The sequence below is a fragment of the Budorcas taxicolor genome, chromosome 13 (assembly GCF_023091745.1).
Source record: "Budorcas taxicolor isolate Tak-1 chromosome 13, Takin1.1, whole genome shotgun sequence".
Taxonomy (NCBI): Eukaryota; Metazoa; Chordata; class Mammalia; order Artiodactyla; family Bovidae; genus Budorcas; species Budorcas taxicolor.
The window spans coordinates 11,297,869-11,321,278 of NC_068922.1; positions in this window are offsets into that span (position 1 = coordinate 11,297,869).

Here is a 23,410-nt window from a genome sequence, read left to right on the forward strand (position 1 = left end):
TAAAATTGCATAGAATTTGCATATAGCCTACCCACATGCTCCCATATACTTTAAATCATCTCCAGATTACTTATACCACCTAATAATGTAAATGCTGCGTAGTTGCCAGCATGGGGCAAATTAAAGTTTTGCTTATTGGAACTTTTTTCTGGAAGTTTTTTCAGATATTTTCATCTATAGCTGGTTGAATCCACAGATGTGGAACCTGTGGATATGAAGAGCCAACTGTCCTGCATTTTTTTATTAGTGGTGCAGAAAGCTGGTCACGGAGCACTGCTGAGTCCCAGTTGGGGGGTGCAGGAAGGAAGTTCTGGGCAGAGTTAGAGGAGCTGGTAATAAAACCTTCATCTCCTGTAAGTCAGTGGAAACCACCAGCCATTTGCCAGCAGAATTTCCCATCCCTGAGTGAACAGTGATGTTGGCGTAGAGATGAAAAAAGTGGTGGTTCTGCAAGGTTAATACAGAGGGCTGGGCTAGGCCTTGCGTAACAGAGACAAAACATAGAGCAGGAGCTGTACCGGTTTCCTGGGGCTGCCGTAGCAAATGACGACAAACTGGGGGGCTGAAAACAGCAGACTTTTTTTCTCCCACAGTTCTGGAAGCTACAAGTCTGAAATCAAGGTGTCAATAGGGCTGAGCTCTCTCTGACGGCCTCTTCCTTTCTTATGGCGGCTGTGGCCAATCATGTAGTTTCCTGACCTCGATCCTGTGGTGTTCTGTCTAGGTATCTTTTTCCTTACAAGGACACTAGTCATCTTGGATTTCAGTTCAGTTCAGTTCAGTCGCTCAGTTGTGTCTGACTGTGCGACCCCATGAATTATAGCATGTCGGGCCTCCCTGTCCATCACCAACTCCCGGAGTTCACTCAAACTCACGTCCATCGAGTCAGTGATGCCATCCAGCCATCTCATCCTCTGTCATCCCCTTCTCCTCCTGCCCCCAATCCCTCCCAGCATCAGAGGTTTTTCCAGTGAGTCAACTCTTCGCATGAGGTGGCCAAAGTATTTGAGTTTCAGCTTTAGCATCAGTCCTTCCAATGAACACCCAGAACTGATCTCCTTTAGGATGGACTGGTTGGATCTCCTTGCAGTCCAAGGGACTCTCAAGAGTCTTCTCCAACACTACAGTTCAAAAGCATCAATTCTTCGGCACTCAGCCTTCTTCACAGTCCAACTCTCAAATCCATACATGACTACTGGAAAAACCATAGTCTTGACTAGACAGACCTTTGTTGGCAAAGTAATGTCTCTGCTTTTGAATATGCTATCTAGGTTGGTCATAACTTTCCTTCCAAGGAGTAAGTGTCCTTTAATTTCATGGCTGCAATCACCATCTGCAGTGATTTTGGAGCCCCCAAAAATAAAGTCTGACACTGTTTCCACTGTTTCCCCATCTATTTCCCATGAAGTGATGGGACCAGATGCCATGATCTTAGTTTTCTGAATGTTGAGCTTTAAGCCAACTTTTTCACTCTCCTTTTTCACTTTCATCAAGAGGCTTTTTAGTTCCTCTTCACTTTCTGCCATAAGGGTGGTGTCATCTGCATATCTGAGGTTATTGATATTTCTCCTGGCAATCTTGATTCCAGCTTGTGCTTCTTCCAGTCCAGCGTTTCTCATGATGTACTCTGCATATAAGTTAAATAAGCAGGGTGACAATATACAGCCTTGGCGTACTCCTTTTCCTATCTGGAACCAGTCTGTTGTTCCACGTCCAGTTCTCACTGTTGCTTCCTGACCTGCATATAGCTTTCTCAAGAGGCAGGTCAGGTGGTCTGGTTCAGAATTTTCAGAATTGTCCACAGTTTATTGTGATCCACACAGTCAAAGGCTTTGGCATAGTCAATAAAGCAGAAATAGATGTTTTTCTGGAACTCTCTTGCTTTTTTGATGATCCAGCGGATGTTGGCAACTTGATCTCTGGTTCCTCTGCCTTTTCTAAAACCATCTTGAACACAAGGAAGTTCACAGTTCACGTATTGCTGAAGCCTGGCTTGGAGAATTTTGAGCATTACTTGTGTGTGAGATGAGTGCAATTGTGTGGTAGTTTGATCATTCTTTGGCATTGCCTTTCTTTGGGATTGGAATGAAAACTGACCTTTTCCAGTCCTGTGGCCACTGCTGAGATTTAGGGTCACTCAAATCTGGTTTGCTCTCATCTTGACTAATTGCGTCTGCAAAGAGCCTATTCCCAAAGAAGGTCACATTCTGAGGTTCTGGGTGGACATAAATTGGGGGATACTGTTACCCCAGTACCATAGCTTAAATAAGCTAGAAACAAAAGATGTGTTATCATCTCTCATAGAAGAGTTCCAAGACAAGCCGTTTGAGGGGCCCAGATGAGAGTATCAGGAGCCCAGTGGCTGCCTATCTGATTGCACCATCTTGTTCAGCACATGCCTTCTACTCATGGTCTGTGAAGACTGCCTAAGCTCCAGCCATCTCATTTGCCTCCCACCTGCAGGAAAAAGAGAGGATGAAGAGTTTACAGAGGCATATGCCGTCTGTTCTTTGAGAAACAGTCCATTATTTCGGTTTGTGTTATATCAGATGAACCTCTGTCAGATGCATGGTCAGCTGAAAAGGAGGCTGGGGATGTCACCTTTTTTCAGATAGCTTTGTGTCCTGCTAAACCTTGGAAGTTCTCTTTCTGAAAACAAGAGGGTTAATGGGTATTAAGTAGGCAACCAGCAATCTTCCACAGTCAGGTTGGGTTGTCTTTATTTCCCCATGATATGTACGAAGTAGTTTCTTAAGTGTATCTCCAAAACCTACTGTGCTTATTAAATGATTTTCTAAATGTCTTGATTATATATTCTCTTAAAAAGTGACCTAGGTTCATAGGAACCAGAGATGACTGAAGAACTCCAAAGATGACTGAAAAAAATAAATAAGATGCAGGCTGTTGGTTGCCTGAGAAGCTCAAGGGAAGTGATGGTGCTTCGCGTCTGCCCCCTTGCAATCACACAGCCAAGCCTCCCATCCCTGCCCAGGCTGCCCTCGTCCACAGAGAGTGGCGCCCTCCTCTCCCGCACGTGTGTCCGGGTGTCACGGAGTCTCCTTGCTGTTCTTCCAGATGTGTTCTCCATGCTCCCTGCTGTGGGGGCTTTTCTAAGCCCCTGAAGGCCTGAAAAAAGTTAGGGCTTCTTGCCACGTTTTCTCAAGTCTGGATGTGATCAGATAACACGAAAGGGGAGACATGGCAGTCACTAAGAATAACATCCTCGGTCCCATAGAAAGCCTGAGGGAGGCTGGGAGAGGGCTGGAGGAGGAGAGCTTTCTGCTTCTGTTGCCTTGCTCATGCCTGGTGCAGTGAGTCGTCTTCTCGCTGACGCAGATCTCTGACTCACTTGGCTGCTCTCTTGGCAGTCCGTTCCCCGCGTTCCCACTGAGGGGAGCCTCCTGCCTGTGCAGGACGTGGTCCTCTCAAGCTTTTCCTCACAGTTGTCTTCTCTTTCGCTCTCACTGCCCACCCCTCCCACCCCCCCATTGGACTTCCCCAGTAGCTCTGCGGTGAAGAATCCTCGTGCAGTGCTGGAGCTGTGGGAGAGGTGGGTTCAGTCCCTGGATGGGTCAGAAGATCCCCTGGAGGAGGAAGTGGCACCCCACTCCAGTGTTCTTGCCTGGGAAAGCCCATGGACAGAGGAGCCGGGCGGGCTACCGTCCATAGGGTAGCACGGTGAAACATGAGTGAAGTGACTTAGGATGCACGCGCGTGCACACACACCCCCTTGTGAGCGAGGTGTAGGAAGGGCTTAGTCACGTCTCAGCTCGAATCCAGAGCTTGGTGTGGGTAGCGGGGTGACACGGGGGCTGGGACCACAGATGGAGACAGTGCACAGGCCGGAGGGCACTGCCGTCCTCAGGCTCCTGCCCTGAGCCCGCCCTTGCGCCTTCGCGCCTTCTCGCGAACGCCTGCTCTTGCAGCGCAAAGTCCTGCCGACCCAACAGCAGGGCCTGATGCTGGACAGCCTCCTCCTGAGCACTTGTAGCCGGCCGTATGTGCGTGCACAGTCGTGCCTGACTCTTTGTGACCCCATGGACTGTGGCCCACCAGGCTCCTCTGTACATGAGATTTTCCAGGGAAGAGTACTGGAGCGGGGTGCCGTTTCCTCCAGGGGATCTTCTCACCCACTCAGGGATTGAACCAGAGTCTCCTGCAATGCAGGCAGGTTCGTTGCCGCTGAGCCACCAGGGAAGGAAGCCCTCTAGTCCAAGACTCCATTCCTTTCCTCAAGAGGAGAGCTGACAGTTTCTCTGATTGTCTGCACCCTTCACAGTGGACGGTTGCTTATAAAACTCGAGAAGGCCGGTGTATAATTTGCACATTTGCCACCTCTCGCTAGCTGTGCTAGTTTCATAACAATGACTACGCAGGACTAAAGGCAGTGCTTTTTCCTCCAGGCGATCAGGCCTGTTTTTCTGACAAAAATAAACTTTCCTCCTCGCATGTCCTTTTAGGTTTCCCACCAATCACCCACACGCCTCTCATTTGGAATAGCTGGTCCCTTCCTACTAATGACAGCCCTTGGGGGCAGTCCCAGAAGTTGTGTCCAGAGACTGAAATAACATTGCCAGCTGGGTGGTGCCACTACAGTACTATTTGATGGCTCTTATCGAGTTTAATTATGTTGAAACATTTTGTCTTCCCAGGGCTTAGAGGGAGGAACAGGCTAGAGTAAGATGTTTAACTTCTTTTTGAAACAAGTCAACTTGAAAAGTATTGGGCGAGGCAGGGAAGAGTGATAGAACTTGCTTTTCCCAGTATTGGAAGATGCCATCTCTCTGCTTGTTGGCAGAGAGGAGTCATTTAAGCCAACTTGCGTAATCTGTTTGTTTATTGGGGCAGGTCGAAAAATGTATTCAGGGAAATCATGTATCTTTATACCAGTTAGCCTCTGAGTAAATATTTATGAATCGCTTACCATTCTGTTAGGCAGTAACATAAATTTAAAAAGTATATCAGCTGTCCCAAATCCACAGTGAAAATGAGGGAACAAATACAGTTCTAAAATATGAAAACCATAATGCTGACAAACAGATGAAGGGATAATTAGCCTGAAAAACCGCAGGCTTAGAAGTTTGTTGTTGTTGTTTTTTTATTTTTCCAGCTTTTAGAGCACCATTAAAACATTCGGTTCAGTTCAGTTCAGTCACTCAGTCGAGTCCGACTCTTTGCAGCCCCATGAATCGCAGCACGCCAGGCCTCCCTGTCCATCACCAATTCCCGGAGTATATCCAAACACATGTCCATTTAGTTGGTGATGCCATCCACCCATCTCATCCTGTCGTCCCCTTCTCCGCCTGCCCCCAATCCCTCCCAGCATCAGGGTCTTTTCCAATGAGTCAACTCTTCGCATGAGGTGGCCAAAGTACTGGAGTTTCAGCTTTAGCATCAGTCCTTCCAATGAACACCCAGAACTGATCTCCTTTAGGATGGACTGGTTGGATCTCCTTGCAGTCCAAGGGACTCTCAAGAGTCTTCTCCAACACCACAGTTCAAAAGCATCGATTCTTCGGCACTCAGCTTTCTTCACAGTCCAACTCTCACATCCATACATGACTACTGGAAAAACCATAGCCTTGACTAGACAGATCTTTGTTGGCAAAGTAATGTCTCTGCTTTTGAATATGCTGTCTAGGTTGGTCATAACTTTTCTTCCAAGGAGTAAGTGTCTTTTAATTTCAAGGCTGCAGTCACCATCTGCAGTGATTTTGGAGCCCAAAAAAATGTCTGACACTGTTTCCACTTGTTTCCTCATCTATTTCCCATGAACTGATGGGACCAGATGTCATGATCTTAGTTTTCTGAATGTTGAGTTCTAAGCCAACTTTTTCACTCTCCTCTTTCACTTTCATCAAGAGGCTTTTTAGTTCCTCTTCACTTTCTGCCATAAGGGTGGTGTCATCTGCATATCTGAGGTTATTGATATTTCTCCTGGCAATCTTGATTCCAGCTTGTGCTTCTTCCAGTCCAGCGTTTCTCATGATGTACTCTGCATATAAGTTAAATAAGCAGGGTGACAATATACAGCCTTGACGTACTCCTTTTCCTATTTGGAACCAGTCTGTTGTTCCATGTCCAGTTCTCACTGTTGCTTCCTGACCTGCATATAGGTTTTTCAGGAGGCAGGTCAGGTGGTTTGGTATTCTCATCTTTTAGAATTTTCTACAGTTTATTGTGATCCACAACAGTCAAAGGCTTTGGCATAGTCAATAAAGCAGAAATAGATGTTTTTCTGGAACTCTTGCTTTTTTGATGATCCAGCAGATGTTGGCAATTTGATCTCTGGCTCCTCTGCCTTTTCTGAAACCAGCTTGAACATCAGGAAGCTCACGGTTCACGTATTGCTAAAGCCTGGCTTGGAGAATTTTGAGCATTACTTGTGTGTGAGATGAGTGCAATTGTGTGGTAGTTTGAGCATTCTTTGGCATTGCCTTTCTTTGGGATTGGAATGAAAACTGACCTTTTCCAGTCCTGTGGCCACTGCTGAGTTTTCTAAATTTGCTGGCATATTGAGTGCAGCACTTCCACAGCATCATCTTTCAGGATTTGAAATAGCTCAAATGGAATTCCATCATCTCCACTATCTTTGTTCGTAGTGATGCTTTCTAAGGCCCACTTGACTTCACATTCCAGGATGTCTGCCTGTAGGTGAGTGATCACACCATCGTGATTATCTGGGTCATGAAGATCTTTTTTGTACAGTTCTGTGTATTCTTGCCACCTCTTTCTAAGATCTTCTGCTTCTGTTAAAACATTAGAGCACATTAAAACAAAAGCTCCCAAAGTACTAACCCTTTGCTAAAGCCATTGAAAGGCCATCATCCACGCCCAAACTTCAGTGTTTACTTGGCTCGTCGGTCTTCCCTGAAAGGCAGGCAAACTCCTTCCACCCAACAGAGGGGGATGAGGGCTTTAGTTCCACATCCTCATCAGTGTTCAGTTCTAAGTCCATTGACCAGACATGGGCTGCTCAGCGTCCTCTGTTAGCAAAGATGTGGACACTGACTTAACCTAGGAGAGAGCAAGTCGACCGTGAACTCCAAGCTGATCATGGACATCAGTTCATTTTGAGTGAAGTAAAAGTTGCTCCGTCGTGTCTGACTCTTGGCCACCGCATGGAATTCTCCAGGCCAGAATACTGGAGTTGGTAGCCTTTCCCTTCTCCAGGGCATCTTCCCAACCCAGGGATCAAATCCAGGTCTCCCACATTGCTCTCTTTATCAGCTGAGCCACAGGGAAGCCCATTTTAGTTCATTTTAGTCAGATGTTTTAAAATCCTGGGTCCATGATCGGTGCTGGTCTAGAATCTTTGCTTTGAGTAAGTTCTCAGGACTGGGAATGGAAGAACCTTGAATATCCTACAGAGCCTGCTTCTCCTCATGATCCTGAACAAGACTGAAAAGCCTCCAGATGCTCTCCTCCCCACACACTGGGGTCACACACTGTCCCCTGGCCTTCCTTTTTCTGCCTGCTCTACCCTAGGAGACACACTTTCTGCTTCCCCAGCAGCAAGCCTTAAGTCTGCCTCATGAGATGAAAGTAGGACCACTTTAGGCCCTCCAGGCAGCACTTTTGCTTTCCTGGCAAAGGGGAAAGGTGAGCTGGTGCAACCCTGTGTCCCTGTTGTAGCTTGTGCCACGTGGCCCCAGCACCCAGAGGTGCAGCAGTGGCTGCACTGTGGGCAACAAGCTCACTTGCCAACAGAGCCTGTAGACTCATCACCAGCTCTGCACTGCTCACCTCTGGACTGTTTCCCCACAAAAGAGGAACCTTTTCTTGATAAGTCCCAGCAGACCCAGGTTTCTGTACCTTGCAGTTAGAAAAATCCCAGACTGGTACAGAGTTAGAGATCTGAAATTCATAGCTCTCTGGATTATTTTTTTTAATATAGAGTATAAGAGGTATTAGGAGGCCTGTCTCCCTTGGGCCAGAGGCAAGTCACGCTACTTTTATTATGGAAAATGTAGTCTGTGGATAGTGGGAAAAGAACTTGGTCAATGCACGGACTGTAAAAAACCAAAACAGGTGCGGCAGCTGCGCTTTGCTGGAGTGAGCGGCTATGAGGAGATACCCCACCTCCAAGATCAGAGAAACCCCAGTAAGACGGTAGGTGCTGGAGCAGCTGTGAGGAGATACCCCATGTCCAAGGTCGGAGATACCCCATGTCCAAGGTCAGAGAAACCCCAGTTAGACATAGGTGCTGGAGGGGCTGAGGAGATACCCCACACCCAAGGGCAAAGGAGAAGCCCCAGCAAGATGGTAGGAGAGGTGAGTTTGCGTTTAGAATCAAACCCCATTCCTGCCAGAGACGCTCAGAGGGCTCAAACAAACCTTGTGCACACCAGGACCCAGGGACCACACAGAGACTAAGACAGAACCGTGTTTGAGCATCTGTGGAGGTATGGGTCAGCAGTGCACTGCCACAGGGCCAGGGCTTCTGGGTGCAGTAGATGTGGGAATGGCATAAGCCCTCTTGGGAGGATAGAGCTGCCAGACCTTACACAGGACTGGGAAATAGGCTCTTGAAAGGCACCAGGACCCAGGAGAAAGGAGCAGTGACCTCACAAGAGACTGACCTGGACTTGCCTGTGAGTGTCCAGGAGTCTCCAGCAGAGGCATGGGACGGTGGTGGCGGCCTGCTGCACGGTTGGGGGCACTGAGTGCAGCAGGGCTTGCATGGGACCTTTTAAAGGAGGTCTCCATTATCTTCATTACCTCTACCATAGTTTGGCCCCGGATAAATAGCAGGGAAGGAACACAGCTCCACCCATCAACAGATGATTGGATTAAAGATTTACTGAGCGTGGCCCTGCCCATCAGAGCAAGACCCAGTTTCTCCCTCAGTCAGTCTCTCCCATCAGGAACCTTCCATAAGTCTCTTATCCTCCATCATAGAGCAGACAGAACCACAGAAAACTAACCAATCTAATCACATGGACCATGGCCTTGTCTAATTCAATGAAACTATGAGTCATGCCATGTAGGGCCACCCAAGACAGATGGGTCATAGTGGAGAGTTCTGACAGAATGTGGTCCACTGGAGAAAGGAATAGCAAACCACTTCAGTATTCTTGCCTTGAGAACCCCATGAGCAGTATGAAAAGGCAAAAAGATAGGTTAGTGAAAGATGAACTCCCCAGGTTGGTAGGTGCCCAACATGCTACTGGAGAATAGTGGAGAAATAACTCCAGAAAGAATGAAGAGACGGAGCCAAAGCAAAAACAACACCCATTTGTGGATGTGACTGGTGATGGAAGCAAAGTCCAATGCTGTAAAGAGAAATATTGCATCAGAACCTGGAATGTTAGGTCCATGAATCAAGGCAAATTGGAAGTGGTCAAACAGGAGATGGCAAGTGTGAACAACAACATTTTAGGAATCAGCGAACTAAAATGGACTGGAATGGTGAGTTTAAACTCAGATGACCATTATGTCTATTACTGTGGGTGAGAATCCCTCAGAAGAACTGGAGTAGCAACAAAAGAGTCAACAAAATGGAGAGCAACAAATGGCGTGAACAAAAGATTCTGAAATGCAGTACTTGGGTGCAATCTCAAAAACAACAGAATGATCTCTGTTCGTTTCCAAGGTAAACCATTCAATATCATGGTAATCCAAGTCTATGCCCCGACCAGTAATGCTGAAAAAGCTGAAGTTGAACCGTTCTATGAAGACCTACAAGACCTTCTAGAACTAACACCCAAAAGGATGTCCTTTTCATTATAGGGGACTGGAATGCAAAAGTAGGAAGTCAAGAAACACCTGGAGTAACAGGCAAATTTGGCCTTGGATTACAAAATGAAGCAGGGCAAAGGCTAACAGAGTTTTGCCAAGAGAACACACTGGTCATAGCAAACACCCTCTTCAAACAACACAAGAGAAGACTCTACACATGGTCAACACCGAAATCAGATTGATTGTATTCTTTGCAGCCGAAGATGGAGAAGCTCTATACAGTCAGCAAAAGCAAGACTAGGAGCCGAATGTGGCTCAGATCATGATATTGCCAAATTCAGACTTAAATTGAAGAAAGTAGGAAAACCACCATACCATTCAGGTATGACCTAAATCAAATCCCTTATAATTATACAGTGGAAGTGAGAAATAGATTTAAGAGACTAGATCTGATAGAGTGCCTGATAAACTATGGGCAGAGGTTCGTGACATTATATAGGAGATAGGGATCAAGACCATCCCCAAGAAAAAGAAATGCAAAAAAGCAAAATGGCTGTCTGAGGAGGCCTTACAAATAGCTGTGAAAAGAAGAGAAGTGAAAAGCAAAGGAGAAAGGGAAAGATATACCCATTTGAATGCAGAGTTCCAAAGAATAGCAAGGAGAGATAAGAAAGCCTTCCTCAGTGATCAGTGCAAAGAAATAGAGGACAGCAATAGAATGGGAAAGACTAGAGATCTCTTCAAGAGATTTAGAGATATCAAGGGAACATTTCATGCAAATATGGGCTCAATAAAGGACAGAAATGGTATGGACCTAACAGAAGCAGAAGATATTAAGAAGTGGCAAGGATACACAGAAGAACTGTACAAAAAAGATCTTCACGACCCAGGTAATCATGATAGTATGATCACTCACCTAGAGCCAGACATCCTGGAATGTGAAGTCAAGTGAGCCTTAGAAAGCATCACTACGAACAAAGCTAGTGGAGGTGATGGAATTCCAGTTGAGCTATTTCAAATCCTGAAAAATGATGCTATGAAAGTGCTGCACTCAATATGCCAGCAAATTTAGAAAACTCAGCAGTGGCCACAGGACTGGAAAAGGTCAGTTTTCATTCCAATCCCCAAAAAAGGCAATGCCAAAGAATGCTCAAACTACCACACAATTGCACTGACCTCACATGCTAGTAAAGTAGTGCTCAAAATTCTCCAAGCCAGGCTTCAACAATACGTGAACTGTGAACTTCCAGATGTTCAAGCTGGTTTTAGAAAAGGCAGAGGAACCAGAGATCAAATTGCCAACATCCATTGGGGATCATGGAAGAAGCAAGAGAGTCCAGAAAAACATCTATTTCTGCCTTATTGACTATGCCAAAGCCTTTCACTGTGTGGATTACCACAAACTGTGAAAAATTCTACAAGAGATGGGAATACCAGACCACCTGACTTGCCTCTTGAGAGATCTGTATGCAGGTCAGGAAGCAAAGGTTAGAACTGAACATGGAACAACAGACTGGTTCCAAATAGGAAAAGGAGTACGTCAAGGCTGTATATTGTTACCGTGCTTATTTAACTTATATGCAGAGTACATCATGAGAAATGCTGGGCTGGAAGAAGCACAAGCTGGAATCAAGATTGCTGGGAGAAATATCAATAATCTCGGATATGCAGATGACACCACCCTTATGGCAGAAAGCGAAGAAGAACTAAAGAGCCTCTTGATGAAAGTGAAAGAGGAGAGTGAAAAAGTTGTCTTAAAGCTCAACATCCCGAAAACTAAGACCATGGCATCTGGTCCCATCACTTCATGGGAAATAGATGGGGAAACAGTGTAAACAGTGGCTGACTTTATTTTGGGGGGCTCCAAAATCACTGCAGATGGTGACTGCAGCCATGAAATTAAAAGACGCTTTACTTCTTGGAAGAAAAGTTATGACCAACCTAGATAGCATATTAAAGGAGATCTTTCCTGGGTGTTCTTTGGAAGGACTGATGCTAAAGCTGAAACTCCAGTACTTTGGCCACCTCATGCAAAGAGTTGACTCATTGGAAAAGACTCTGATACTGAGAGGGATTGGGGGCAGGAGGAGAAGGGGACGACAGAGGATGAGATGGCTGGATGGCATCACCGACTCGATGGATGAGTTTGAGTGAACTCCAGGAGTTGGTGATGGACAGGGAGGCCTGGCGTGCTGCAATTCATGTGGTTGCAAAGAGTCAGACATGACTGAGCAACTGAACTGAACTGAGAGAGCATATTAAAAAGCAGAAATGTTACTTTGCCAACAAAGTTCCATCTAGTCAAGGCTATGGTTTTCCAGTAGTCACGTATGGATGTAGACTATAAAGACAGCTGAGCGCCAAAGAACTGATGCTTCTGAACTGTGGTGCTGGAGGAGACTCTTGAGAGTCCCTTGGAGTGCAAGGAGATCCAACCAGTCCATCCTAAAGGAGATCAGTCCTGAATATTCATTGGAATTGCAATGAATGTTGATGTTGAAGCTGAATCTCCAATACTTTGGCCACCTGATAGGAGGAACTGACTCATTTGAAAAGACCCTGATGCTGAGAAAGATTGAAGACAGAAGGAGAAGGGGACGACAGAGGATGAGATGGCTGGATGGCATCACTGACTCAATGGACATGAGTTTGAGTAAACTCCGGGAGTTGGTGATGAACAGGGAGGCCTGGCGTGCTGTAGTCCATGGGGGTCTCAAAGAGTTGGGTACGACTGAGCAACTGAACTGAACTTAGGAGGTATTGTTTATTAAATTGCACTTTTCCATGTTTACTGAGCATTTTCCACATGCCATACATTGTGCGAGACCAGTGACACAGAGGACAAAATGTTATTTAGAGTCCAAGCCAGACAGAAATAATCCATATTCAGCAAGGGTAGCTTTGTGATCGGCTGACTAATTCCTTTAACAATGGTTGTGTACCTACAGTGAACCAGGCTTTTGAAGCTGGAGATACAGAGATGAATGTCGTAGCTATAAGCCCTTAGGAGCACAATCTTCTAAATATTCATCATTCATCCAATAAATGTTCATTGGACACCTACTATGGGCAATGGCACCGCATTCCAGTACTCTTGCCTGGAAAATCCCATGGATGGAGGAGCCTGGTAGGTTGCAGTCCATGGGGTCGCTAAGTCAGACATGACTAAGGGACTTCACTTTCACCTTTCGCTTTCATGCACTGGAGAAGGAAATGCCAACCCACTCCAGTGTTCTTGCCTGGAGAATCCCAGGGACGGGGAAGCCTGGTGGGCTGCCGTCTACAGGGTCGCACAGAGTCGGACACGACTGAAGTGACTTTGCAATAGCAATGTACCAGGCAGGCTCAGAGCTCAAGCTGAGGGGAGAGTAAACAGGATTAAGGAGTCATTCTGCTTTTGAATGGGACCACAGGTGCCGGAAGTTAGATTCAGGAAGGAATGAAACAAGGGGTAGGGGACCTAGCTGGAGGCATAGCATGAGAGGTCAGCTGTCCTTGCAGCGTGACCGGTGGTCTCCAGCGACACTTGAGTCACAAGTCCCCTCCCTCACATGAGTTTTCCGTCTGGCCAGGCCGTTTCCCTCAGCCCGCATCGTTTTCTCCAGAGCCCGACTTCCTCTAGGCTGTTTACTGTGTGACCCCTGCCTGCGCCAGCCTGCCCAGCGCCCTTGTTGCTGCTAGTTACCTTGTGACCCAAGTATCTTTATTAAAAGTGAAGTGTCCCCTAATAAGGAACATGTACCCTTTTTCTCAGGAAGTGATTATGTGACTAATTGAAATCACAATGACTCCTATTTTCCCCTTCAGAGGCAGCAGTGAATTCTCAAACCATAATGGGGTGGAAAGCCGCCACTTGGCCCTAGAGGTTTAGCCTGATTTCTGGGAAAGAGGCATCGTTGCTACTCAGCCATAAATAGGTTATCAAGACAAAAATACACCGAGACTGGATGGCCCCCGATTCCCAGCTGAGCTAACCCCAGAGGATCCTGACATCCCGCCCAAGGACACTGACAGCAAGAGAGAGCCCAGCTCCCTAGAGATTCGGGCCTCTGTTCTGTCTTGGTCTGGCCTAGCCACCAAGGCAAGCCACTTGCCCCATGGGGCCAGCTTTGTGATTCGCGAGACGGGGTGAATGCTGGACGCTGCTTGACTCAGAAACTTGTCAGTGCAGTGAAAAAAAACACATGAAAGCCCTTTGTAGCATTAAATAAAAGCTTAGTTGTACTGACAGAGGAGTGGCTTCCCAGCAGCAGACTGGTCATGCGCCGAGTCCTTTAGGACTCTGATGTTTTCAGCAGCTCCCTCCTCAAGGTAAACCCGTCCCTGGGGCCCGCAGGCATCAAAGGCCTGAGTTCAACTCTGAGCAGCTCAAAAAGGCCGACCACTGGAGCCTCACTTAAGCTAGTCTTTACTTCTGAAGAAAGGGGTGACCGTCCCGACGGAGCAGGTTGGCCTCGGGGTGCATGTTCCCAGCAGGCACAGCGGTAACTGCTCCCAAAGCTGCAGGCACAGTTGAGCAAGAGATACAAAGGTGCTTGCCTGCCTTGGGAACATTAATCAAGGGTTTGAGAAGGCTCTGTCCCCTAGAGATTAAATTCTGATTTCTGAAACTCCAGCTGGAAGAGAGGATAACGGATGACATTATCAACATCATGGTCAAGCAGCAGAAGCAGGAGGAGTGCTCAGAGAGAAAGGAGGCCCCTCTGAGAATCAGCCATGGCTGGGCTGGGTCAGACTCACTTGTGAGGCCCTGGGGCAGCCTCACTGTGGGTAGTCCGCTCTGCCATCCACATGCCGGTTCATACATATGTGTTCGGTTTAAGAGGTTACTCTCCGTGGTAGCCAGGACTCTCATGTGGCCCCCAAGACCCCTGGCTCTGCTCTACACACCCCTCTGCAGCGAGCATGGCAAACATGAGTCTAGGTACTGCCGAGGAGGAAACTGCAGATAGAATTGAGATCCTAAGCCAGCTGGCCCTAAGAGAGGGCAATTATCTGAGTGGGCCTGACTCTCTAAGGTGGAGAGTTTTCTCAGACCACTGTCTGAGTGGTCCCAGACGTCAGAGCTCAATGCATGAGAAGGATTCGTGGTCTTGAAGATGGAGGGGCCATGTAGCAGGAACGCAGGCAGCTTCTGGGAGTGGAGTGTGGCCCGCAAACAGCCAGCAGGACCCGGGGACCTTGCTCTCGTTGCTGCAGGAACTGAATTCTGCCTCCAAGAAAGGGCCCTGAAGCGTGTTTGTCTCCAGAGCCTCCGGGTGAGACCTGAGCCCAGCTGACACCGTGGTTCAACCTCGGGAGACCGAGCAGAGAGCCCAGTCCCGCTGTGTGACCTCTGACCTACAGAACTGTGGCCCAGTAGATGGGCAGTGATAAGGCACTGGGTTTGTCAGCACTTGGGCCACCCAGCCCTTGGGCAGTTCCAGTCACTAGGGTAACTGGCAGGTGATCACACAGCCAAGTCAGTTTGGGAGTCTTCTCATTTAGTGAGCTCTCCAGCATCTATAATTATGTTTTGACTTTTTAAACATTTTCATTTTTAATTAATTTCAGACTCACAAAAAAGTTGTACACAGTACACAGCATTCTCAAAAACCCTTCACTCCAATCCCCCAACTGTTGCATAAACACAGCAGAGTTATTAAAGTCTGGAAGAATACATTCCCCCAGCTGCCCTGCTGGCCTCCCCGTTGTGGTCCCGTTGCAGTGCAGGAAGCCCTCGTTCATCTGGAACATCTCAGTCTTCGTCTTCATGATTTTGATGTATTTGAAGAAGTATCAACTGGTTATTTTGTAGAATGCCCCTTACTTTAGGTGCCTGTTGTTTCCTCGAGATCAAATTCAGAGCACGGATTTTTGGCAAGAGCATAGAAGATGTGACGCTGTGTCTTTCTCGGTGCACTGTGTCAAGAGGCCCCATTTGGTCCCTCAGGGAAGGCGTTCGCGTCGATCCCTTGGCCAAAGCAGCTGCTTGGTTTCTCCATTGTAAAGCTGCCTTCTTCCCCTTTATCATGAATAATTACCTTGTGGGAAAGACTGTGAGCCTGTTGGTATCCTGTTTCTCACCGTATTTTTGCTCACTGATTTTAGCAACTACCGATGATTCTTCTGTGAAACAATTACTGCCGTGGGATTTGCCAAAACGTTCCTGGTTCTATAATTCCTTCTACATTTATTAGCTAGAATTCTAATAATTTCAGTAAATCTCGAAAGCTTCAATTTCTACAAATCCTAGAATTTGTGGGGAAGAGTGTTCCTTCCAGTCCCACTTGTTTACTCACCTATTTACTTACTTCAGTGTGGATTCAGGGAATCTTTCTTCTGTGGGTCAGAACCCATTACGACCATGGTTTATCTTGTTGCCCAAACTGTCCCAGAGGAGCCCTTTCGGGTTGGCCCCCGGCTCTTCTGGACATGCCCCTGTCACTTCTTCATAACTCAGTGTAATGGTTCATGATTTCCTGGCACCCTCATCTTTCCTGTTCCAATTCTCCAAGGTCTCCTGGGTCCTTTATTGAGCGATTGGTATTTAGAAACCAAGATCTATGAGTATATAGAAATGTCCACAGCACTGTTCTTCATTTTTAAAATTTTATTGAAGTATAGTTGATTTACAACATTGTGTTAATTTTTGCTGCATAGCAAACTGACTCAGTTATACACATATATATTCTTTTTCATATTCTTTTCCATTATGGTTCATCATAGGATACTGAATATAGTTCCCTGTGCTCCGCAGTAGGACCTTGTTGTTTATCCATCCTATAAATAATAGTTTGCATCTGCTGACCCCAGACTGCCAGTCCACCCCTCCCCTAACGCCCTACCCCTTAGCAGCACAAGTCCTCAATATCTATGATTCTGTTTCTATTTTGTAGATATGTATCATAGTTTAGATTCCACATATAAGTAATATCACATGGTATTGGTCTTTTTTTTTTCTGACTTACTTCACTCAGTGTGATAATCTAGGTTCATCAATGTAGCTGCAAATGGCACGACTTCATTCTTTTTATGGCTGAGTGATCGTTTGCTGTATATAGGTACCACCATCTTCTGTATCTGTTCATCTGTTGATGGACATTTCTGTTGTTTCCATGCAGGTCTTGGCTATTTCCATAGAACTGCACTTAATGGTCATGCTCTGACACTGCGGATCATTGACCCTTTCATCGTCACACACAGACACATACTCACCTTTTGGTAAAATGCAGGGTCAAGGGGAGCTCATCCACCTGCAGCTGGACTCCTCTTGCTACACTTGACCCCCCTGAACCTCAGCCCCCACGTTCCTTGGACTAGCCATGTGCGCCTACCCCATGCCTCCCCAGGCGCTCCCATGACTCACCTCCTCTGCAGGGACCCTTCCCACTCAGTGACCCTGGAAAGAGCCTCTCTGCACTTTCAGATCTATTATTATTAATGTTACTAATAACTATTAATACCTCTTACTGGGCACTTGTGCTCCAGACAAACATGAGTTCGAATCCTTACAGCAACCCACAAATAAGGCAGCTTCCCCATTTATGGACCAAACACGGAGGCTCCAAGAGGGCTGTCACCCAGCTTAGGAAGCACGAAGTGAGGATTCTCACTCTTCAGCTCTGCTCTTTGCATCCGCCCTGCCCTGTGCGGACTGTTTGTCTGCAGACACACCCAGGAGCCAGGAAGAGTGAGGCGCAGCCAGGCTGTGACAGCCCCTGGACTCTCCTCCCTGGGAGCCTGGCAGAGGTGGGGTGGGGCCGTTCCCCTGGCCCCCTCCTCTTCCTTCCTCCTTCATACACTCTTTTTTACTACTGTTCCTGGCCCCCATCAAAATTTCCCAGGTTCTTTCTTTGGCCTGGGAACTCCAGGAGACAAAGCCTAATGTTCTATGATCAGGGAGACAAGGCTTGAAAATGCAGATGCCCAAATACCTGGGGAAGGAAAGGCTGCAGGTGGGGTGGGTAAGTTTCCGGGGGATCTCTTCCTATTTTAATGTTCCTGTCCCTATGAGAGGACACGAAAGCCTTCTGCCTACGAATCAGAAAAGAAATCTGGGTGGGGACCCTTTTCTTCCTGCAGAGAGAAAATCAGAGGCTGTGCCCTGGGCACTTCCTGCCAAGAGCCTGGGCACAGCGCACCAAAGCCAGGAGAAGGCAGCTCATATCCTGGGGAAACAGAGCCGGAGATGCTGATCTGGCTGCTCCAGTCCCCTGCCTCCCATCTAAGCTTCACTTTCCTTTTGGTTCTCTAAGTGCAGTCTGAACCAGGAGAACCAGCAGCATCCTTATAACCTGGGCTTCTTGACAGATGGGTCAGTTGCTGGGCCCCACCCCAGACTGAATCAGAAACAAGGGCTGAGGCCCAGCGGTCCGAGTGAGCAGCCCTTCAGCCTCTTCTCCTCTCCTGCCTGCAAGCTGAGTGCCTCTGGCCTCAGGACCTCAGATGATTCTGCTAATGGTGACCATCCTAAACTGATGATCAGCTGAGGGACTAGGGGAGGCCCTGGAGTTTCCTTACAGTTCTATAAATTAGGGTAGGTTTTAAAAATGCCACTTCGATGCACTAAGAGCTCCTTAGTAGAGAAGAAGCGTTGAATCAATACTCCATTAGACTGAGGACAGAAATGTCAGCTGACACAATTGAAATATGCTGAACACTGATGACATGACTTAGTTTATGACTCATGTTACATTGGTGACAGGGCCTGGGAACGTATTCTAAATTTCAAATCACTCCCGACTTTTCCTCCACATCTGCAAACCAGAGGACCATGACCCACCACCCCAGCCCATTGCCCACCAGCAATGCCTGTGATAAGTTAGTGCTTCAGCAAATCCCACTGTCCATGACACTCTTACCTTTTGTGGGAACTTGCCTGGGCTATTTCCTCCCTTCTGCAAGGGACAAGCAGAAGCACTCTGTTATTATATGTTGACATCAGTCCTTGTTGGCTGCCTCTGACTGGTGGTAAAAGAACAAATGTTCTCAGGGATGTTAAACAGACACCACAAAAATCAGAGAGGGCTGCTCTCTGAACATAGGAGGGAAACCAGACTGTAAGGAGTCCTGTTTCCTACTCTGCGTTATACTCAAAGTGGAGCGATCAGGCTGCATGAATCTGAACTGGTTTTACTCAGCCCTTCTGATACCAAACGTGTGGGTTTTCCACACCAACAGCCATTTGTCCCACTGGATGTCCTGAAGTTCAACTCAGTCATGAAACCACCTGGGTTTAGCCCATATCCCACAGGTTACAGGCTTAGTCCCTCAAGACTGCCCCGTTTCAGACGCCTGTCACAAGTACTGCCCAGGGTACCATTTTCTGTCGAATTCGGCTGCGAAGTGTGGGGTTCCTCCAACCCCATCCTTTCTGGTTTGATAATTGGCTAGACAAGCTCACAGAAGCCAGAAAAGTATTTACCGCTATTATGGTGGCTCAGATACTAAAGAAACTTGCCTGCAGTGCAGGAGATGCAGGTTAGATTCCTGGGCCAGGAAGAGCCTCTGGAGAAGGGAATGGCTACCCACCCCAGTATTCTTGCTTGGAGAATTCCATGGACAGAGGAGCCTGGTGGGCTATAATCCACGGGGTTGCAAAGAGTTGGACACGACTGAGCAACTAACGCTAACGTAGAGGATGCAAGTCAGAAGCGGCCACACAGAGGAGATGAAGGGGGCAGGTGAGAGGGGAGGGGGGAGGGGGCAGAGAACCTCCAGGCCTCCTTGGGTACCCCGCCATCCCAGCACCTCCACATGCCCACCACCCAGAAGCTCTCCTAACCCCGCCATGGTGGGGTTTTGACTGAGGATTCGTTTTGTAGGTATGATTAATTAAATCATTGCCCATTGGTGGTTGAGCTCCATTTCCAGTCCTGTAATCATGCTGGGTCTTTCTGACCACCGGCTCCTAACCTGAAACTATCGAGCGGCTCCTGGCTACTGCTCTTCTAACTAGCATACAGATCACTCCAGAGATTTCAAAGGTTTTAGGAGCTGTGTGCCGAGAACCAGTACAAAAGACCAAAGATTTCTTACTGTATTTCACAGTCACTCAAGTCCATAGAGCAGTAAAGGTGCCAACCAGAAGGACAAAAGGGCTGTCATTGCAAGGTGCACGTCCTCTGGCTTCAGTGACTCAGAGCAGTCTGCATCTGTGATGTGCTTTCCTGTGCACTTTATCTGTGCACTTAGATACAATTTGCCTTCCGTGGCAGCTCAGACCATGGAGTAAAGTGCACGGCCACCAGGCATTATGCTCGTGGCGGGAGAAAAGGGCAGAGGGAGCTGGAATTGCATCTGGGGCTCTCCCACCTGTCCCTCATTTCCTGCTCCTGTGGGCAGACTGACGCCCACACTCATCAGGGCTCACTAGCCTACTCTCTAGCTGGGTCCATGTAACAGTGTCTTTCCAGAAGGCTCCACCAGGGCCCTAGACAGTCTGACCCAATGGCCACTTCCTTCTTTCAAAACAGGGTGCGGTGGAGGGGGTGGAGGGGTGAGGAGGTAGTTAGGGCTGTTGACCAGTAATGGTTCTGATTCTGATTAAGAAAAAAAAAATTTTAAACCACACTACTGGCTTTGACTTTTCCAGCTCACCTGGTTGGTAGTTTTCACCACATAGAAATGCCAACTGCTATTTGCATGGATGCTTTAAATATTAGATCAGGAGATTGTGCTAACATCTTCAAACTGTAACGTGAAATAGCACTTGTCACAGGAATTAACTCCTACTTGACTGGAAGGATGACCTGCCTTTGAGGCTCTTTGAGTCCATCATATTATAAAGCATTTTCTCAGGTGCTGGTCTCGCAAGCAAACCAGTAACGTGAGGGGCAACGCCCCTCCCCCAATTCTCTGGGTTACAGTTCCGTAAGTCCCACTACCACCATCATTTTTTAACATACTTATTGAGCTGTGCGTGTGGCTGCCCCCTCCAGCCCTCATTTAATTTCAAATCAGTTCAGCCAGCGTTGGAGCCATCTCCTGGGCCTGAGGACAAAAGATTGAAATGGAATAAAGTTCTCCCAACACTTCCAGGGATGAAGCCCCCCGAGCAGCCCGAAGGCTTTAATAAGGGAGTAGATTTTGTTCCCAATCAGGAGTTTCCGCTCAGATGCGTCAGGAGACGCAGGCCGGGCGTCAGGGAGCTCGGGACCCGGACCCCAGCAGTAGCCGGGAGATTGCCGGCGTCGGCCGGCCGACCGGGAGCGCAAGGGTTAAACGGTTTCCGCGAGGCCCGCCCTGGGGCCGCGCTTCCCGCTCCGCCGCGGTTCCTCCCTCTGCCGGTGACGCGCCGGCCTTTGCCCAAATATGTCCCTTTCCCCTCCCTCGCCCGACACCCGGCGCCCGCAGGCGCCCCCGAGCCACGGGGCTGGCACTCGGCCGTCGCTCAGCCTCAGCGTCCCGGGAGCACGTCTCCGCGATGCCCTTCCGAAAAGGTAGGCGGGGTCCCCGCGGAGCGCGCTCGGGCCGGGGCGGGAGACCTGAGCGGCCAGGTGCCCGGGGAGGCCGGTAGGGCGCGGGGCCCCGGGCGCCGCGGTGTGTCCGAGGCCCCCGCCATGCCCCTCTCCTTCCGCGCGGCTCCGCCGACCCCGCGTCGCCGCCTCCGGCCACCCGGTGGGCTGACCCCCACGTGCCCGAGCCGGTGTGCAGCGCGCGCGCCAGAGGCCGCGCGCAGAGCGTGGGTCGCGGTACTTGGACAAACCCCGATCCGATCGCGCCGCAGCAAGTTCTGAGATGCAGGTGGAATCGGGTTCTCCCGGCGGGTTGAAGATTTGGGAGGGGCGTGTTCTATGGCGGCCAGAGGTGGCGAGAGGTTCGCAGCGTCGGGTCCCGGCGGCGCGCTCGGGTTGAGGTCCGAGCCTCCCGGAGAGACGGGCGGGGGAGCATGCAGGTGTGGAAGCAGATCCGAGTGGGAGTCCTGCCTCCGGCCTTTTCTACTTCCCCTCTGACTCTCGGGAAGTCCTTTAGCCGACCGGAGTCTCGATTTCTTCATCCGCAATACGAGCGCGTCAGCTGGGACGTGTGGGACGGGTGAGCGGCGCGCGGGGCAGCCGGCAGAGGAACGGCCCGCCCACCAGGCAAGACCTGCCTCCCCGTGCCCGGCAGCCTGCGCCGAGCTTCCCACCGGGCCCACCTTCAGGCCCTGCTCCTCTGCAGAAAAGCCCCGGCTACTCCCGCGGCCCTTTTCCTGGCGGGGTGGTGGAGGCCCTGCTGTGCCCCGGGCGCTGAAGAGCTGGGCCAGGGCGCGCCATCCTCAGGTTGGACCCTGATGGATGGACAGAAGAGACTCGGCTTACTTTCCAAACAGGAGCAGTCTGATTGACTCCTGCTCTTTCCATTTCTGTTGGCAAGGGCTCGGGGACCCACTTTCACTCAGACCCAAGGCTTCCCCACCCCCACCTGGGTACCAGTGACCCATGCCAGCGACTCCCTCTCGAACACCTGGGGACTGGGGACTGGCTGCGTGGCTTCCTCCCGCTGCCTCCACCCACCTTTCTGGCCGTCTCTACACTTCTCTCATCATCTCGATACATCGTCAGATTAATGCTAGGGCTTCCCCGATTACCCTGTTGGCCTTTGTCCCTTAAACGGAGGTTGCTACGGTGCCACTGTGAGGTCCTGGTTGTGAAGGGGCGCGGTCTGCATGCCGGCCTGTGGGGATGTTGAGAAGGTAGGTGGCAGCTCAGCGCAGGAACTGAGGGTTCAGTCAGGTCCTCGGCTGATGGCGTGTGGTCCCAAAGTGGCCAGCTTCAATGGATCCATTATTCCATATAATGGGGCTGCCATGCCTCTGGGCACTCCCCAGAGTCCCCACCTGACCTCATGTCGCTGCAGCGTGAATGGTCGTTTATCTACTGTGTCCGTGTGGTCTCTGGAGGCAGGCTCCTGGGGGCACAGCCGCCGTTCACTCGGAGGGAGCCAGCCTTGCTCCGGAGGAGTAGGTCCCCGGGCAGCTGAGCCGATGTTCACCTGTGAAGGTTTCCCTCGGTCCTCACAGCAGACCTCCGTCACAGCAGACCTCCGTCCTCACGCTGCCCACCGTGTTTTGACTTTTATCCCTAGTCTGAAGAGAAGAACATTGCTGCCTGGACAGGCGAACCCTGCCCCTCTGTTCCATGAATACTGATTCCTGAAGAGTCCAGGATGTGAGAGACCTGCCTTGTGGCTTTTTCCTAAGCTTTGTTGTGAGCCAGGGTGGGGCTCCGGTGGGCTTGCAGGCCAAGCAGAACTTCCCCACTTGACTGGGTTGGGACCTTCTGTTGAGAAATAAAGGCAGTGAGTGGAAATTAGGGCCAGACCAGGTACGTTCAGTCCAGTTCGGTGATGAGACAGCATTTGGACCTGTCAGGAGGTGGAAAGGTCAGTCTGTGAGAAGGGCTGCGGCACTCCATCCTGGGAACCATCTTGCTGCTAGAGACTTCTATATATATACATATACACAGAATATATGCATGGTATATATACTAAGACTTCAGTGTACACATATATATATATACTCTTTCATACTTTAAAGGGGGGATTCCTTGGTGACTCAGATGGTAAAGAGTCTGCCCACAATAACGGAGACCTGAGTTCAATCCCTGGGTCTGGAAGATCTTCTGGAGAAGGAAATGGCAACCCCCTCCAGTATTCTTGTCTGGAAAATCCCATGGACGGAGGAGCCTGGCAGACTATAGCCTGTAGGGTCACAAAGAGTCAGACATGACTGAGCATCTTCGCTCATTCATACTTTAAAGAATTT